We start from the raw sequence: 14,689 nt of genomic DNA on the forward strand, positions 1-14,689 counted from the left end.
CAAATTATTCAGATTGTAATTGGAAAATAATGTATGTGTAGGTAATTTTTTTTATTCATCATATTTTGCTTTATGAATTCAAAGATTTGTTTACAAGCAAGAATAAACAATGATGCTCATGATTTTTTTGCAGAAATCTATAGCAAATGTCAATTACAGATATACGCATAAAATCATTCATTTCAAAATGACGAAAATCAAAACAATTCTCAAAATTAATTTTTGACCAAAAACTAAAATAGCCTAATGGTAGAAGTTGAAACTTTTTATCATAAAGTTAAAATTCTATGGGATGAAGAATAAATTTCGCAGATGAAATTTATTCATTTATTCAAATCAGAATTCCATATTCAATTGAATACAAAATAACGTTTTATCTTTTCTCGGTGTTTTTTTTCAACCTATTAAAAATATTTGGTTCAGTAGTTTCTTGAATGGGTTCAAAGTGATCTACTTTCCTGAATAGAGAAGAAGGTTCTCATGATATGATAAATAATGCATTCTAAGTTATGCGTACTCATACAAACATAAATATTCAATATTTCAACCTTACATGAAGTGGAAAATTACATTTAGCAACTAAATAACGGGTGTTTTTTTTCGAGTTATATAACTTCAAGTTGGCATTACTGTTCAAGATGGCGACAGATATAACAGCTGTCAAGTGATTTATTCTCAGTTTGGTTTGGCAATTCATCATGAATAGACTCACGCCTGAACAACGCTTGCAAATAGTGCAATTTTATTTCGAAAATAATGGTTCTGTGCGGAATAAGTATCGCGTATCATTTTATTTTGTTTAGCGATAAAGCGTACTTCTGGTTAAATGGCTGCGACAACAAACAAAACTGCCGCATTTGGAGTGAATCTAATCCTCAAGTGTATGTCGAAACAACGTTACATCCAGAAAAACTGACTGTTTGGTGCGCTTTATGGGCTGGTGGAATCATTGGTCCGTACTTCTTCAAAAACGATGATGGCCAGAACGTTACAGTCAATGGTGATCGGTATAGAGCCATGATTACTAACTTTTTCATTCCTGAATTGAACAACCATGATGTCCAGGAGCTGTGGTTCCAACAAGACGGCGCAACATGTCACACAGCTCGTGCCACAATCGATTTATTGAAAGACACGTTTGGTGACCGCCTAATTTCACGTTTTGGACCTGTGAATTGGCCTCCAAGATATTGTGATTTAACACCGCTAGACTACTTTCTGTGGGGCTATGTAAAGTCATTGATCTTTGCGGATAAGCCACAAACCCTTGACCATTTGGAAGACAACAATCGCCGTGTTATTGCCGATATACGGCCACAAATGTTGGAAAAAGTCATCGAAAATTGGACGTCCAGATTGGACTACATCCTATGCCAGAAATCATATTTAAAATGTAATGCCACAAGATTATCTTGCGAATAAATGAAATTCATGTCAATCGAATAAACCATCGTTGTTTTATTGCAATTTAAAGTTCTATAGCTCTAAAAAAACACCCTTTACAAGATTGTATGAGAGTATCAAACAAGAAAAGATATAAATGGATCGTTTGGTCACTACAATATAATTTTTTGGGTCAATAAACTTCAAGTTTATCATAATTTAAAAGATATCTAACTCGACTCAAATAAAAACGAGATCGGTATTAAAATAAAAAGAACAAAGACACTGCATAATAAACATGTTAAGTTTCCTCTTATCATATCGTGCAAATTAAGTAATGTAAACTGGACTTAATCTCCTATATAAGGTGGGGAAGCCTTAACCGTAACGTTCATAACTGTACACTTGCAATTCGGACAAATTAAGAGGTAATTTTCACATCCTGATACATAAAACAATTCTCGATTACCTCCAACGGAGATCAACGCTCTGCTCTGTTGATGTAACTGCCAAATTGAGTTTTACGAGTTTATAGAAACTGGCCATTATATTTGAGGAGAGGTTGGTCAGGACCACTTTCAAACTTTCTCGATCTAACCGTTCATTATCTTGGATTTTACCAAAAGGAATGTAAATATTGGCTTTGGGCTGAAATATATCTGGTGAAATTAGAAATTATCATAGGAACACCCAGTGATTTTTGGTACATTCTAATAATGTTTGGTATACGTGATATTTATTTTCGAGTGAAATTTTAAGGCTTTGTTTCATCAACATTGGAAGTACGAACCAGATTATTTTGAGTTATATTCGCACTAGAGTCAATTGGTAATAGTTATCTGAAACCAAGCATGCAAATTTACTGAGGATATTATCTTGTAGTGATATTGACATGAAATCCTTCAAGAAAAAAAAATTCAACTATTTCCAATTCCGTGGACATATTATAATATGTTAGTATTTCTAAAAAGGGATAAACTAGTGGGTTGTGAAACTACGTGGGAAGATATTGAAATGTAATAAGGAAGGAATTTGATGTTGAAACAACAGTTTTTATAATTTCGTCTCATATACCCTTCCTGAATGTTTTACATTCGTACGTTATTTATTGTTTGAGATCATTAACGAATTTTTGACCTTCGAAAAAAAGTGGTATGATCGGTGCACCATTTTGGTTTCTAATTTTTAATAATAATCCTTCGTTATATTTGAGTTCATTCAATAAATTATCTTCAGAACTTGCGAAGTGAGTGCGTAAAATTTAATGAAACTTGCGAGTTGATTCATGAACTTTTTGACTGACTGTTAAAATTTGCTACGAAAATGGCGAAAAAACATTCAAAAAACTAAATAACTATAATTTGAGCTGTTGAGACAAGTTAGTAGAGTGAAGAATCGAAACCGTGTGCGTCGCTCAAGAACAACTGAGAATATTGCTGCTGTAGCCAGCAATGTGGAAGAAAATCCAGATTTGGAAATTAGGCATTTCACCAACGACATTGCATCGAATTTGGCATAAACACTTAGTTCTTAAGGCTTCTAAAGTTCAGTTAATACAAGAACTCAAGCCGGTCGATCACCAGCAATGTCGTATCTTCCCTGATTGGATCCTTGAAATGCATCAAAATAACCATGTCAGCTTACGAGCCAAATTCTCGTCATTTGCGAGAGGTTTTAATTTTCTGCTTTAATATAAAGACATCTGCGGCTGAGGCTTATCAAATGCTCTCAACTACCTATGTTGAGGCCGCTAGTAGTGAAAGAAGTACCGAGAGTGGTTTCAACGCTTCAAAAATAGTGATTTCTGAACTTGAAGACCAGCATGACGGTGGAAGGTTTTCGGAGATGCAGAATTAGAGGCATTACTTGATCAAGACTCGTGTCAAACGCAACAAGAATTGGCAGGATCATTGGGAGTGATGCAACAAGTCAATTCAAAACACCTGAATGAAATTGGGTGGCGTACGAGAGAAATTGGGTGAAGCCGTAAGATGTTGAACGACGTTTGTTTGCTTGTGAACAGCTCCTTGCAAGACAAAGATGGAAGGGATTTTTGCATCGCATTGTGACTGGGAACGAAAAATGGGTTCATTACGATAATCTCAAGCACAGAAAATCATGGGGATATTACAGCCATGCTTCCACGTCGACGGCCAAACCAAATATTCACGGTTCCAAGGTCATGCTCAGTATTTGGTGGGACCAACTCGACGTAGTGTATTATGGGTTGTTAAAACCGACTGAAATAATGACAGGCGATCGTTATCGAATGCGATTAATGCGTTCGAGTCGAGCATTGAAAGACAAACAGCCGCAATACAACGAGAGACATGATAAAGTGATTTTACAGCATGACAATACTCGACCCCATGTTGCGAAGGTGGTCCCGACAAACTTGGAAATGTTAAAATTGGAAGTTCTACCCCACCCGGCTTATTCTCTAGACGTTGTTCCCTTTGAATACCACTTGTTTCGATCAATGTACACGGCCTGGCTGACCAGCACTCATGAAAAAGTGAAAAATTAGATCGATTCGTTTATAGCCCCAAAAGATGGGAGAAAGTAGTGGCCAGCGATGGACAATACTTTGAATCATAATTGTATAATCAGTTCTTTAGAACAATGTCTGGAATTTCGGGAAAAAACGGCATATATATATATAGTTGAATATAGCGAATCATATGTATTACTACTACATAGGCCCGGCCATCGATAATGTTGTGTATCCGTACGAGAATAGTTATATTTAACGATGGACTGAAGAGTCCACTGTGGTGCCGAAGGTACCGGGTTCGAATCCTGGTTAGGTCATGGATGTTGTGCATGTCTGAATTTGATAGAGTCTAATTAAATGATCGCTTTATAGATCGCCGAAGTACCACATATAAAGGAAAAAAAATTATATTTAATTCTGTGGTTCTGAGGTGGAGTACAGAACACCGACAAATATTCGCTACCCTACGGCCACTCTGCATTACGGTGCAGAACCAAATCCAGATCCGTATACAGAATCCCAACACGCTCCTCAACCAGAAAAAATCCCATCCATTGTTCTAGAGAACTCGCCGTTCCAATTCCCTCACAAATCGACGTATAAAGAACGTCACCGCGACGTTTGAACTTTCACTAATCAGGTCTACAACTCCTACCATTACCAAGCCAACTCGCGTTACGCAACCCCGGCTTGACCGAGTTTAGCGCGAGCGTTGTAGAACAGATCGGCTCTAGAGGCTCGAGACAATCCTCGGTGATCCTTCTCTGATCTGCTACGTTCTCGCCTCCGGGCGAGCATAGAGAATCGTAGATATGTAGTTTCGCAAAACGCTGGGATTGCGCAACGTCTAACAACAATTCCTATGGCTATTTGTCCTTGAACGGCTTCTTCTGGGTCGGCATAATGCTTCTGTGTTGGAATGGATATATGCCAACGGTGATTGTGGCGAGACGACGAAGAGTTATCGATTTTTGATTGCGGTATTCGTGTGTGGTGGTAGATTGGCTATTTTTATGCGGGTTGTTTCGTTTGGATCCTTGCGTTTACGAAAACGAGGAAATGTTCGAAAATTCGCGATTAAAAGCTTTACAATCACTTGAATCTAAAGGCTATGCGAAGGAACAATTCGCATGGCGTCATCACTATACTGGGTGCTTACCAATCCAGGAATAGATAATTTAAGGAACTTCTTGAATTTGCCTCCTGAAATTGTCCCTTATACCCTCAAAGGACAAACAAGGTCGGAAACTGCAAGAGCTAGGCCTAACCCTATTGGATCTGAGGGTTCCAAGCCTTATGATAGGATGGGTTATAGGAGAATGGAAAGACCAGGAGATTCTGACGAAAAAGTTGAAGTTGGAGCTGGTTCTTCTGACATAGAACTTAGACAAGGATTCGGTAGAGATACAAGCCAATAAGTTATGTAATATAACAAAAAAATCCCTTAGTTGAAGGAGGGATTAAGAAATGTAGTTGCAAAAATATGTGGGGCTAAAGCTTTGCCTTACTCAAGTTTCGAGAAGTTCGTTGAAGGGTTTGGAAAACTGAGCTGCTGATAGTTGAGCAGATTGTAAAATTAGTTAAAAGAAAACCCGGTCTATTAGATTGTATCCAAGATTCAAAAACGCTACTGAAGGCCTTACATTCAGTTGGTTTCCAGAGGTGACGCTTCTATCATTTTTGAATACTCAGGTTGATTAAGTTGCAGAACTTTCCTTAATGAAGCCTAGAGACATTATTTGTAAGGTAACGCCGAACACATCTACAGCATTAATAAATTTCTGAATCATGAATATGCCTTAAGACCATTTATATTATCAAAAATGTAACCAACAAAAGGGGCCAAGCTCAGCCTTACTTATAGATGAGGTATCTAGCACCATATGCTATCCTATCCTTCTCAGCTCTGAAAACGCCTTTAGCCTGTTCAATATTGCCTATAGGCTCCCAATCCCTGAACCTTAAAAACAGACTATAGGCTATATATACTATTCAGACACGTAGTTAGCAAAACGAGCGAAGATCTGTTTTGCTATAGACGACGTAGACCTCTTCAATATATTCGCATAGATTCATAGATAGTTTCTGAGCCTTCAAAACAGCCTATACACCATATTCACTCTTCAAAACCATAGCTATCACTCAAACTAAAAACCTGGCTTAACTAAAGATAAAACAGGAACTGGTTGTAAGTATTCGCAGACTAAACTCGGATACCTTCGCAACTATGTCTTTCAACATAGAATACAATCTTCAGAAACGTAACTGCCGAAGATGTCAAAAACTTAATGCAGACTATAGCTGCTATAGTCTAACTAAAAAAGTTCGTGGTTGAACTAGTCATGATTATTATGGGATGAGTATTAGCCTTCCAAAACTGCGATCATTACATTCTGTTACCCTGGTCAATCATTCTCAAAAAAATGTTCTTATTTTTGGCAAATCGGGCAACATATTCAGAAGCCTTAGCAATCACATCGTGAGGATTAAGAACTAACCAGCCTAGGTTTGTGTGTAGTTTATAGACTGTTTCTTTCTCCAATCTGCAGAGCTTGTAGATTCGATCTATCGACAAGCCTATTCAGCACCAATGGTATCTGTACCAACAAAGACCTGTTAGCAGTCCCACAATGATTAGATACTCAGCCTTTTGGCCGCTGAGCCATTCTTGAAGCGGATCTCTGCCTTTGAACCTCTATAGGTATGTACACTGCTTGGAAACAAATCTCAGATTCGATTGAGATGAAAATTTGCATTTAAATTTCAAATAACAACTGTTTCAAGCTTCGGGTAGAATTTCATATTGATCGAGTAACCAGAACCACAGGAAATTCAAAGAGAATATCAGAAAGAAATTACCCATGAACGTGAACACAAAACCAACTGTATAGAGATTTTGGCTATTGACATGACAAGACAATTTGAAGCTTCGTGCAGAATTCCAAACTGACCTCATCATCAGAACCATAGAAGATCCAAGAAGAACATTAAAAAACTAATACCAAATATTTCCGTTACCTTTATGTAACGGGAATCAGAACTGCGCGCGCGATGGAAACGCTCAACAACGCTTTCGCGAAATTCCTAGCCATTTTAACGACCTAAAACGCGCGGTTCTTTATCGATGCAACGTCTAGTCGAATTTCACGCATTTCGAGCGGTTTGATAGAGGAGTAGGCGTTGGGATAGGTCGTTTCTCGCGTGTTGCGCAAACCAGAACGCGCGTTCGGCAACGGCGACGGCTCGCGCCAGTGGCGTACACAATACCGACTTTTGAATATGTCGCATTCGTTGGAAAAACGAATTGTCACCGTCCTATTCTACGGTATCCAAGAGATAAATAATGTATCGAAATAAGAACTCTATTATTTCAGTAGCACCAACTTCGACGCTAGAAAGTGAAGTATTTGGGGTCAAGTTCAACACCTGTTAACGAAGCCATCGACTTGTTCAGTTTGTGACGTTGTTCCATCGTGTAAACCGGCTTTAGCACTTCATATTGGCTGTCATATGTTGCGTCTTATCATTCTGCCATGATTTACTCATTACAAATGGAGGAAAATTCGAATTCTGCACCCTTACTGACAACATTAAGAAAAATATGGAAAAATTACAGCTGTGAAACTGTAACTTCTGTAACAGTACCAAACACCATCAGATAGACTTTGAAAAAGATACTTACAATTCCCTCAATGAGAAAAACTACTGCAGATCCACATTTTCGGATATAAGCACGGTATTCCATAGGGTTTGGCATGAAGGCTTTCACCACAAAATCAAGGAAAACCTCTCGCATACTTCAAACTGTTCAGATCTGAGTGATCAGACCTTCAGAACAAAACTCAACGGCGAATATCACAACCATAAAACAATTAGAACAGGAGAGCCCAAGGGGAGTGTACTAGGCCTCTATTATACCTCTTATACACTGCAGAACCTCCCACAACTGAAAAACAAACTTAACATGGTGCAGAAATGGTTTGAAAGATGGAAAACAAAGGTTAAAGAGTCCAAATCAACCCAGGTATCATCACATTGAGAAAAGGAAAGTGTCCTGCAGTAAAAGAACAATAAAGAACCTATGCAGCAAATGTCATCAGTACAATTGATACCTGCGCCCATATCCAGATTAAAAACTAAATTGGAAACAATACCTATCGAAAGAACGAAACAAGTTGACCCAAGATTCCGCGAAATAAACTGGCTTCTGAAAAGAAAATCTAAACTGACACTAGTGAACTAAATTATTAAATCCTTATGCACAAAACAGTGTTCAAACCCCTAAGGATTTACAGTATTGAATTGTGGGAACGCTCTGGTAATTCAGGTATAAATATCATTCACAGAACTCGACCAGAAATTCTACCAGCCTTGATCGATGCACCAAGGTATGTTTCCAATGCACGATGATCTAAATTCATCTTACTTCCAAGACGTGATGTGGTCAAAATTATTACTGAAATCACTGACAAATCCTCTCACCAAACTACTCCTGGAGCAACCTAATAGAAGACTCCAGAGAAAAGAAGAGGATAAAGAGGTATCTTCATCGGAAGAGTCCACACCAAGTTAATTGGGGTGCATTGAAGCCCTTTACTAACTTAGTACCTTACAGAATACGATGTATTTTGATTGCTAGTCAACTTGTTAAAAAACGATTCTCCAAGGCATGAATTGAAAGAAAATACAGAAGAGATAAGATCCTGACAATAACCACCATGAAAGTCACAATCCAACTCTACGATATCTTCTGAATCTGCGCCACGTCTGAGATGCCCAAAAATAAAGATGTGCCAACTGACTCTTGAAAAAGTTTAAGGTGAAACTGTTGACTTTGGAAGGGAGCAGCCTTCTTGCATATTGCGGAGCATGTCGGTACTCCCTATCGTTGGAAGTTTTCATACAAATGAGGCAATTTTATGACGAATTGCGCCATCTACAGAAGAGAACTCTACCGGGAATCACAAATTCGAATGGCCAGAGTTATCTTCAGCATCAGACCATCAGCAACGGTACAGTCAACACCTACCTACGTCCCTGACTCTTGTATCCGTACGAAATTTTCTGCCAGCGAGAAAGAACGGTGTCATCGTCCTCGTTCTTCCAGCGGGCTTTATACAACCGTTTTTCGTGGTTCTTTCCTCATCTGGTAATCGGTCCAGAGCCGGAGCAGGTTACGTAAGCTTACTGTACAGCGTTACGTGTGTTCGTGTACGTATAATTTCGTTCTAGCGTGTAGAAGTAATAGGAACACGAATTCGTGAATTATTTCGACTGTTCCGATAATTGGTATTAGTTTTCGACATTCTGGGGGTTAGGCGAGCGTTTAGGTTTTCGTAAGGATTGCAATTGGCGAAAGGAATATCGAGGAAAAAAGTTTTAGTTGCTAACGGAATCAACAACATCTTTATTGGAACCAGAAAGCAAATATCAAAATTGAATCGAACATTTTTTATTTATCTCACCATGCTCTCTATCCTCAACACACATAACATCTACCTTTCCTTCTTCATATCTCTTTAGGACGCTTTAACACTTAGGACATAACTTCAGCGAGAGACTGAGACCACAAAACAGACATTGCCCAGGCGTGTCCCTTGTTCTCGTTGGGTTTATTTTTATAATTAACAGTAATGATATATTGTACAGAAAGGTGTTAGTAAATACATTGAATATTGAAAAATTGGAGTATTTGTGGAGGTTCAACTTCAGAGAGAAGTCAGGAAAGGTTACCACTCCAGTTCAACATACTGTGAAGTAAATTTTCAAGGAAGCACTGAAGGACATCCAAGAGGTATCAAGGTTGAAGGGGTGATACTGAACAACGTAAGATATGCTGACGACACGACCATAAACATATACAGACAGTGAGGAATCCTTAAAGAAGATTCTATCTGGGAGAGGGGGTGGTAATAAGGCCTATAATTAATCTAAAAAACAAAGGTCACTTTAATCTCGAAGACCAATAATATAACAGTCAACATGGTCCTAAAAGCCCGAAAATAGAACAAGTGAAGAACAGTTGGGTTGCTGGATAGTTGACTGGGTCTAGATTAGACCCAGACATCGAAATAAGATCAAGAATAGAATATGCTAGATCAGCATTTGAGTCAATAAAAATACCTCTATTATTTATTATTTCACTGAATCGGGGTCGTTACGGCTCTGTTAGCCTACCAGGAACTGCAACCAATTTGATCTTTTGTTCTTAACCCTATACCTATTCATACAAACCCAGGGATGCCGTCGATGTTGTTAAAGAAACTTCTTTTACTTCGTGAGTATCCAGAACCGAATTTCCTATGTGAGTGTCACAGAGCATACAGATCTCATCTGCTGATTTACGCATGCTTTACAACAGATATTTGCAACAACAGTATCCTGGCAGCAGTTCACCATTACCCGAAGCTCAGCTCGTGGTAGCTTCAGGAGCTTTCTGGTAATGATCGGTGAAAGCACCACAAATTTCTTTGCTTTAGCAAGACCAGGAGAATTCCTCCAGAGGGTTTTGCTATTTTCCCACTGCCCTGTATTGATATTTTCCAAAACCACAGAAGGGTTCAGAACCAATGGGTGTCAATCTTGATGGCCCTTTTGCAAGTTAATCGGCTTTTCATTTCCTTCAATACCACAATGGCTCAATACCCATAGTAAAGGTACTTTAATGCCTCTGGCCAGTTACTTTATGGTACTATGGCACTTTCATGTCAAGATAGACCCCTGGCTATATAATTCCAGGGGCCTCAACGTGGCCTGGATGTCCATAGTGATACTCTTAGGCGAAAATATAGACAGCTAAACATACCAGTATACGTCTGATTTCAATCTTTCTATGTACAAAAAGACTGTCCTGTTGATTCACAAAATTCACTGTCAATTATGACCATTGTAAAAGATGTTTTGGAATCAAATATTATTGCCATTATATTCAAAGGTTTGTCCATGTGGCTTGTCCAGTCACAAAGTAGGGATTTCCCACTCAGGATGATTTTGATTGCATCAAGAAGTATACATTTTCTTACATGTATGTGTAAGAGATCCAGATTTACTTTGACCTCCTGCGCTGCTTTGTGATTCCTACAAATGATTAATTCAGACAAAAAAATATTCATTTTGGCAGAAACATATCCAAATATAATCAAAAAATGTACAATACAACATCTGAATCCCAAAATAAATAACATTCAGACAAGAAAAAGAGAAATTTTAAAACAGTAAGTACATTCTTCTCCTTTTCCAACCTAAATGATCACCAGCACGTAACATAAGTACCCGAAGGTGAGAGACAGAGAGAGAAAGAGATAGACCCGGACCATAGAGAGCATAAGTAGGCAACGGACATTCTCAAGGGCCGCGTTCCGAAACCTCCCATGTCGAAGAATCGGATTCGGATCGATCTTTTATCGATCGGAAGAACGAGATAGATGGGAGTGAACCCAGCGACTGGGAATCGCGTGCCGGCAATAACAATGGTACCGATGGATCGACGGAAAAATCGTAAATCGAGGCACGTCCGAAGACGCAAATGTGCCAATGCCATTTCCACAATGTCGCGCACGGAACGTTCTCTCTTTGATTTGACCTTGACGAAGACGAGCTGGTAGGTGTTTGGGGTTCACCATTCCAAATATTTTCGGATGATATCTAACAGATAATCTTTCAGAACAACGATAATTGTGCATGTGCCAATGCTTTTAGTTGATGAGATCTGAGAAGGAATAAATCAATTGTCAATATGACATTTCATATTTCTTCTTCTTCTCCTTTAAGCCACTTCATATTTACGAACACAAAAATAGACGCGATCCCTCGAAATCAAGTAGGTATAAATCAGAAAAATCTCCCGTTTTGTCCCCAAGTTTAACAGGTATAAGAAGACACCCCAGATTTTCTATGCATCTTAATAATAATGTTCCATTTTCCTTTAGTGGATATCATAGAGATAAGGGGAGTAGGTATACGCAAATTTTACATGTCCCCAACATGGTTAGATTACGTTGTCAGATTGTGATATATCCAAATCCACAATTTTACTATATCGTTATGAACGTATATTATATTGAATGAAATATATTTATTTGAGTGATTCTCGATTAAATATGCGAATTTGAATATTTGGAATCCGATATTTTTCCTAATTGTCGAATTAATGATAAGCAGAATATTGATTATTTTCTATATCTACCTGCTGAAATCCAAAGTTTGGCAACTTTTGCTCTCCTAGTGTCATCGGTTGTTTCACGTCAGTTGGCGCGCTTGAAGTTAGTTTTCTGAATTTCTGATATATTTAGGTATTTATTTCAATATATTTTGAGTTAATATGAAACGTTGATTCACTATGGGACATAAGAAATGCGTTCTTTGTGAAGAAACTCGCGAATTGAGTGAAATATCGTATCACTGATATATTTTCATTTCCACGCGGTTTTTGTCAAATTTGATAGTTCATGTTGGGGACAAAATTTGCTTACTGAAAAATGACATATGCTCCCTCTATCTGTTTATTACTCTGATGCATTTCCAAAGCGGTTTTTTTCAAATGATTATTGAAAAAATGTGTGATGAAACTACTGAAGAAGCATATCTATGGATCAGAATACTGTATTAGTTTTTTTTTTTGTTTTAGTAAATAGCGAAGTAGCCACTCTCGATTGAGCCTTATATGGAGACCTTCCTTGGCAGATCTGGGTATAATTATTGACGCTACTATTTCTGATAATTGAAAAAGGTCAATTACCCGTCATGAAGGTTGTACAATAGCTTGCGACATCGATGGACGAGTTCAGAATTATGTTATTAACTTGTACGCGACGTCGATTGTTCAAAACTAATAATGGGAATACCTAGTTGAACAGTTGAAGGTGGGCGTAGTTCAAAGACAAATTATACGAATTTTCCTGATTGGTCAGTTGGTGGAAACCATGTAATTATCGTTAAATATTATTATTTAAACGATATGTATATATATACTTCAATGAAATCGGTAGTAATAATAAGTTTTTAACACTGTACATTTTGTTTCATTTATTTTCGATTGGCAATTAGTAACGGCTGGAACAATTCAGTAATTGAAAGTAATTCAGAATTAGGATATTCACGAAGTGTTCAAGCTTAGATAGTTGTAAACATAACGCCATCGGAATATTAGTCGATTTGTTTCTGCATTATAAAGTAATTCTCGATTGAACATGTCAGCTAACGAGCCAAATTATCGTCATTTGCAAGAGGTTTTAATTTTCTGCTTCAATATGAAGAAATCTGCGGCTGAGGCTCATCTAATGCTCTCAAATACCTATGGTTGGGCCGCTATTAGTGAAAGAACGTGCTGAGAGCGTTTTCAACGATTCAAGAAGAGCGATTTCAACGTCGAAGACTAGCATGGCGGTGGAGGAGAGAAGGTTTTCGAAGATGCAGAATTGGAGGCGTTACTTGATCGAAACTCGTGTCAAACGCAACAAGAAATGGCATGATCATTGAGAATGATGCAGCATGCCATTTCAATACGTGTCGTAAGAGTTGAAGCCGAGAGATGTTGAACGGCGTTTGTTTGCTTGTGAACAGCTGCTTGCAAGGCATAGACGGAAAGGATTTCTGCATCGCATTATGACTGTGGACGAAGAATGGGTTCATTACGATAATACCAAGCGCAGTAAATCATGGAGATATCCCGGCTATGCTTCCACGTCGACGGCAAACCGAATATTCACGGTACCAAGCTCAAGCTCAGTATTTGGAGGGACCAGCTCGGCGTAGTGTATTCTGAGTTGTTAAAACCGACTGGAACAATCACAGGCGATCGTTATCGTACGTAAGGAATGCGTTTGTGCCGAGCACTGCAAGACAAACGGCCGCAATACAACGAGAGACATGATAAAGTGATTTTACAGCATGACAATGCTCGACCCCATGTTTCAAAAGTGGTTAAGACATACATATTTGGAAACGTTGAAATAGGAAGTTCTACCCCACCCGCCGTATTCTCCAGACGTTGCTCTTTCGGACTATCTTTTGTTTTGATCAATGGCACATGGCCTGGCTGATCAGCTTTTCCGGTTTTATGAAGAAGTAAAAAATCGATTCGTGGATCGTTTCGAAAGATGACCAGTTTTTTTAACGCGGGATTCGTACGCTGCCTGAAAGATGGGATAAAGTAGTGGCCAGCGATGGACAATACTTTGAATCATAAAAGATTTTTCACAATAAAGCCTCGAATTTCGGAAAAAAAAACGTCGGAAGTACAGTTGTACGCCTATGTACTCATTGCGATCTTCTAGATTCAGCTATAATTGGAATCTAAAAGCCAAAGAACTCACAACATCACCATCATAAACAACATGAATATTGATGAAATCCGACCTGCATCATATTGCAGATCCCGAAATGATAATGAATGGCTTTCATCAACGGATCTAATGCATTATCGAAACGCGAATGTATCGATTTGCATCAATTCGTCTCCGTTCGCCGAACTTTGGGTCGATAAACCATCTAGGAGCCCGTTCAGGTAGACACGTTCGGGTAGACACAAGAAAATGGGAACAAAATTTGAATTTATCATTAACACCTTTGTGTATCTCATTTCGTGCGAATATATCGCCCAAATATTTGCGATACCTACGGTAAAAAGAGGTTTGGCCGAAATATTCCTCGAAATCCGCATAATTTTTCGATGTATCTGCTTCGCGAAAGACATTAACATATTTGGGTAGAAGATAGATGGAATTATAAATATCCTCATCAATTAGAGGAGATTTGAAATGACAAGATATATTAATCTGGAGCTGATCTACTTTCAAGAGCTTTTTAGCGCAT

At 38.4% G+C, this 14,689-nt stretch overlaps 1 protein-coding gene across 2 annotated transcripts in view; it reads right to left on the reverse strand.

Moving 5' to 3' along the window:
• Positions 1-14,689, reverse strand: part of LOC123679376 (cell growth regulator with RING finger domain protein 1-like) — a 55,602-nt gene that overhangs the window by 24,912 nt on the left and 16,001 nt on the right. The window lies entirely within an intron of this gene.

Source organism: Harmonia axyridis, chromosome 1 (genome assembly GCF_914767665.1).
Source record: "Harmonia axyridis chromosome 1, icHarAxyr1.1, whole genome shotgun sequence".
NCBI lineage: Eukaryota > Metazoa > Arthropoda > Insecta > Coleoptera > Coccinellidae > Harmonia > Harmonia axyridis.